Source organism: Capra hircus, chromosome 3 (genome assembly GCF_001704415.2).
Source record: "Capra hircus breed San Clemente chromosome 3, ASM170441v1, whole genome shotgun sequence".
NCBI lineage: Eukaryota > Metazoa > Chordata > Mammalia > Artiodactyla > Bovidae > Capra > Capra hircus.
Genome location: NC_030810.1, coordinates 28,586,634 through 28,592,992, shown reverse-complemented (window position 1 = coordinate 28,592,992; position 6,359 = coordinate 28,586,634).

Genomic DNA, 6,359 nt, shown 5'->3' with positions numbered 1-6,359 from the left:
GTGATGCAGGACTAAGTTTAGATTTCACTTTGCAGAAAATGGTGGTTATTATCATTCCATTATTATTATCAATAATACAGATATAAAAATAAGAATGACATCAGGTAACATAATATACTTCAGTCTTAAAGTGATTCAGTGTCATTATACCATCAAATCTTAAATGACTTTGCAAACCAATATTTTTTCACTCACGTGGGCATTACTGGCAACTGCAGTAGTGCCAGTTGACTGAAGAGTGAGTCACTAACTTACCTTCAGCCTAGTCGTTAGCTTTCTCTGAGTCAAAAGAAAATACAATTAACCAAGTAAGGCTTTGGTCACAAGATAATAGGTTTTGGTTTTCTAAATAGTACATTGTCTAGATTTGGTAGATAGAGGGTTAGAAAGTATGCAAACACATTCAAATGGGGAAAAGAGAAATTACTAAGTGGTTGCCAGGCAGTCATTGTCTCTTTCTTATTTTGTGTGAGAATACAATTATATAAACAAGAAATGGTCTGGATTTACCTTAGGGGAGAAAAAAAAGCCCAGTTGTCTTATTTACCACTTACAACACACACTTGTGTTCATTAATCAGACACAGGTTTAATTGTAGTGCACCAAGTGAGGGAAACGGGGATACATTCATAAGCTGCAGATTTGTAGGAGTCAGCCTACTATTAGGAAAGGCCTCCCTTATAAAAACCAAATAATACAAAAGATAAGCTGAATAAGAGCAACTATATGACTATCCTATATTCTTCCACCTTCCCTTGGTTTTGTTTCTCTTTGCTTCCTGAATGAAGTACCCTGAGACACCCTCATTCCTCTTTAAAGTATTGATCCAAGTTTAGACAAACTTTCTCCTCTTGTTTATGAGACCGCTCCTTTTATGTAGAAATACCCAATCATTCCTCTATTTGGTAGGCACTCAAATATTTACGTCCTGTCTTTTTATTTTAGCATGATTAACCAGACATTTTCAAAAACAATTTTACTTTAACAAAGAAAAATTACCACCCCCTCCCCCAAATGTATACAGTATTAAAATATTTGACTTGAAAATTCCAACAAAAGCAAGAAAACTGGCCCCTTTGCCTAAAGTAACAGTTTGGCCCTTTCGGTGGACCCAACTTTACCTGGTTTCCCTTAGGTATCACCTTTCCTACCACACAACATCTTGAGAAGCTTGCCTTTGCTCGTATGCAAATCATCAAAACTCGAGTTGGTTCAATCCTGCCAGAAGGACTTCCTAAGGTCCTCCTTGTTTCAGGTCCCTGGTCTAAGAAATACGTTGATTCAGATGATTACAAAGATGGTAGTAATCCTAATGCATGATCTAGGCCAAAGATTCCCAATCTTTACACAAAACTTCATGGATACCCTCTCAATATGGTATATTTTTTATAAATCAGAAATTACCGGATTATCTGGTCTATTGATCTTAGAAATCCTTATGTGTTATCTGCCAATCTGAGCTGCGTATTAGCATGTTGAAACCTGGTACTTTGGCTCAGCCGAAAGCAAACAACTTTATCCCTTATTATTAGTCTGTGTGGCTTTATTCTAGGTAAATGTGCCATTTCCACTGTGATTTTTTTAAATACATAAAATAATTCCCATTATAAATTTTGTGGGCTCATGTATTTTAGGATCACATGAGGGGAATCATTAATACAGAAATTTGTAGACCTTTTTTAATAAACCTAGTCAGCCCACCCACCAACCTTTGGAACAATCTATAAAATTATCAGCTATGTCCCCATTGTCACCACACCATGGCAGTGATTTTGCCAAGATATCCTACTAGAGATCCAGTTTAACCATTCAACAACCACTTGAGAGCCTGAGTGTCAGGCCCTGTGCTGGATGATGGGACTGCAACAACAAAGACCCAGTACCCAGCTCTGGTTGCTCAGATTTTAAAGGAGACAAACTTATTAATGTGATATGACTAGATAAGCATGAAGTACTGTGGGAGGACCCCTAACTTCAGTCATACCCAAGCTTAAACCTAGAGGGAGAAGGAAAGCCAGACAAAATACAGGGAGCAGTGCACCAGTGAGGATAGCATGCTCACACCTAGAGGCAACAGGTGGGGAAATGCAAATGGTTTAGCAGCCTGAGATAGCACATGCAAAAACAGCAATAGATGGGGCTGGACAGATCACAAAGGACCTCAGTAAACCCGGACCTGGTCCTGAGCAAGATGGCAGGCACAGAAAGGGTTTAAGCACGAGAGCTGCAGTGCTTTGGAACAGTGTGCTGGACAACAGCACTCCTGATAGACTAGAGGGGCATTAGAGAGGACAGCAATGTCTTAGCTCAGTAGTCACCTCCAGGATCTGTTAAGTTTTGTATTTATCCAGCCAAAGGGAAATGGGAAATCCCATTTGCTTCCAGGGTGGGTTTTTTTTTTTTTTTTTGGTTTGTTTTTTCAATGCCCAATAATCCTATTTCATTTTGTTTCACATATATTAATATTTTTGAGCTCTTAAGTATAAGGCTGTCTGTTGCTCCACATTATTGTTTGGATGGTAAGCCTACTCATTGGGTCACAGGCACAATCTGAGTATTGCCAAGCAAACTGGAAGGCTGTCCCATGGACTCCTAAGCTTCTTACCAGACTTCACGTTGGGCTAAATTTTTAAACCACAATGCTTGGTCTACTTATTATTGTCCTCAAATTCTAGGTGTGCCAGCCCAGCTTCTACTAACCCAGGGTATTCCTGACCCCTTGCCTCCACATTACCAGTTGCAGAGCAGGTTATGTTTGCATTTGAGTATCATCAGTAGAAGCTACCTAGACTTCCCTGGTGGCCAGAGGTTAAAGCGTCCGCCTCCAATGTGGGAGACCTGGGGTTCGATCCCTGAGTCGGGAAGATCCCCTGCAGAAGGAAATTGCAATCCACTCCAGTATTCTTGCCTGGAGAATCCCATGGACGGAGAAGCCTAGTAGGTTACAGTCCACGAGGTCGCAAAGAGTCGGACATGACTGAGCGGCTTTACCTTACCTTACCTTACCTTCTACTTCTAGACTAGAGTCTAGGGGTGGTGGTATGTGAAGGAAAGTTACACGGCTCAAAATAGCCTGGAGTTAAAACTCCCCTCCGGGTCCTTCCCACCACTCTATGCAAAACAAAAAACTCTCTCACCTGAAGGAAAAAAAATGGACGTTAAGGTTGATTAGCCCAGCTCCCAGCCAGTCCAGCCTCTGGCCGATCTCCAGAATTCCTTGCCCTAGCCATTTAAGAGATAACGACTCCAAACAACCTTGGAGAAGAACAGGCCCCCTTAAGACAGTAGATTTCCGCATATATGGCTATATATGCTTACTATTTTCTTAGGTTAGTGCAGCAGCTCACTAATCTGACTCCTGCCCCTTCTCGCCTTATTAAATGTGATCTGTTCCTGTAAAGTGCCGGTGTCTTTCACTTTTTCCGAACCTTGCCTTCTCAAACTCCCTTACCCTACAGTATGTACAGTGACAGAGACAGCAGATTGAGATAGTGGGAAATGCAGCCTTCTGTGAGAAGCTAGATTGTACAGTTAGTGTAGATTTTGTGACTCTTTGCAATAATTAAATTCTGAAGTGCTGTTTGTATACCTTCTCTGAAATGTATAATTGTTGAAATCAGCTTTACTATTTCACTATTAAGTATTCTCTTCCTGTGATGTTAATGAATTATCTGTTTAGAGCAGGCGATCTTGACCTTTTTCATGCCATAGACCTTTTTGATAATCTGATGAAGCCTATGGACTGACTCTTCCTCAGAATAATGTTTTCACAGGCATAAAACCAAGCATAAAGGATTGCAAAGAAAACTAATCATATTAAAATACAATTGTTATTTTCAAAATTTTTCAATTATATATATATGTACTTCTTTATTAACACATAAAATAAGGCCTAGCGGAGAAGGCAATGGCACCCCACTCCAGTACTCTTGCCTGGAAAATCCCATGGATAGAGGAGCCTGGAAGGCTGCAGTCCATGGGGTCACTGAGGGTCGGACACGACTGAGCGACTTCACTTTCACTTTTCACTTTCACGCATTGGAGAAGCAAATGGCGACCCACTCCAGTGTTCTTGCCTAGAGAATCCCAGGAATGGGGGAGCCTGGTGGGCTGCCGTCTATGGGGTCACACAGAGTCATACACGACTGAAGTGACTTAGCAGTAGCAGCAGTAGCAGTGGTGGTCCTAAAACTATTGGAATTTCAAAGTTATTTCAAATTTTATTTTGAAATCTCAGCAACAACTGTAACATGTAAATATCTGATTTCTGTTGGTGATAAAGTCACAGGAACTGCTCACAGTACTATCAATCGTTGACTGTGTTCATAATTAAAGACATGCTATATTTCAGTTAGAAGTTAGTGAAAATATTTAACTTTTTTCTCTTCCAAGTTACTGAACCTCTGCTTTAAGGGTTGTCTAATTTTACTTTGTTATTTTGAGAGTATAATATTTTTATTTGTTCACTTCTAAATGATTTGGGCTTATTTTACTATTATATGTTTTATATACTTGAATTGTTTTGCAACATTGTAGCAATAATTGAAGGCATGGGTGGAAAGAAATCAGCAACTGATTAGAAATGAAAGGTTTCAACAAAAACTCTTGAAAATGTTACCTCAAGAGATACCGTCATGCAGTCATTACTGGAGCCCCACATCTGAAAATTTCATAATGCTTAAGTATGTATGTGTCAAAATTTGGTTCATCTGCACTGAGAAATATTATAATGCTATCTTGTAAAAGTGTCTACTTAGATATTTCATGATGAAGTTTGTATATTGATTCCCCATGACTTTTGCAAAGCCCTTTAGAGTACTCTCACTGTCACCTTTAAATGTGTCTTTACAGCATCCTTCTGGGAAAGCAGGATGGGGTTTAACATCTCCGTGTTAGAATTGAGGAAACAGAGTCTCCACGAGGAAACGCATCCAGCCAGGACTCTCAGAGTTATGGAAGGTACAGTGATAGATGCTGAAGCAGGGACTGAGCCTCACCTCTAGGCAGGTCTGGAAGTTGATGTGACAGGTGCCTGGGTCAATCTAGTTGTGGTACCCACTTACTATTGACCAACCCTGAGCTGCGCCCTGGACTACAAAGCAGTCCCTCCCTCAAGCAGATCTCTTTGTAATTATAAACAAACCAAGCCATTCAGAAACAATATTGTACTCTCCCAGGGTGCAGAACACCTTCACGTACGTGCATTACTTCGTTCTAACCACAAAATTCTGAGGTAAGTATTCTTATCTCCATTCTTCAGATAAGGAAACAGAGAGGCTGTGACCTGCCGCCTTAAATTAGGTAGGTGTTAATTTGGCAGATTCAGAATAAAAACCCAGGTTTGTCTGACAAGCTGAAAACTTGCTGATCTTATGGGCAGAGGATCTCCGCTAGCCATAGCCAGGGTCAGATGGAGCCCTAGACCATAAGGAGTATCAGTTCAGTTCAGTTCAGTTGCTCAGTTGTGTCTGACTCTTTGCAACCCCATGAATCGCAGCACGCCAGGCCTCCCTGTCCATCACCATCTCCCGGAGTTCACTCAGACTCACATTCATTGAGTCCGTGATGCCATCCAGCCATCTCATCCTCTGTTGTCCCCTTCTTCTCCTGCCCCCTATCCCTCCCAGCATCAGAGTCTTTTCCAATGAGTCAACTCTTTGCGTGAGGTGGCCAAAGTACTGGAGTTTCAGCTTTAGCATCATTCCTTTCAAAGAAATCCGGGGCTGATCTCCTTCAGAATGGACTGGTTGGACCTCCTTGCAGTCCAAGGGACTCTCAAGAGTCTTCTCCAACACCACAGTTCAAAAGCATCAATTCTTTGGCATTCAGCCTTCTTCACAGTCCAACTCTCACATCCATACATGACCACAGGAAAAACATAGCCTTGACTAGACAGACCTTAGTTGGCAAAGTGATGTCTCTGCTTTTGAATAGGGAAAGGCAAATCTGAGGAGGTGGGGAGAGTTGGAGAAGGCTTCATGGAATAAGATTCTTGCCTGGTTCTGGACAAGAAAGATGGATTTAGAAAGGTGGATGGAGCCAGCAGAAATCACTCTAAGCAAGTGACAAGCTACATACTGGGAGAGATGTGTTTGATCCATGCCACAAAGAATTCAAAGTCAGCATAAAGAAACCCATAAGTCAATAAGAAAAAGATAAGTCACCTATAGAAAAATGGACAACAGATAGGAAAAAGCCTTTCACGAGGGAAGAAATCCACACGACCAATATATTTTAAGAGGGCAACATTACAGCATGGGCTGGGGCAGGGCTTTTCAAACTGAATATACATTTGAGCCTCCTAAAGCTCTTGTTAAAATGCAGGTTCTGGCTTTGTGGGCCTGGATGGGATTCTATCT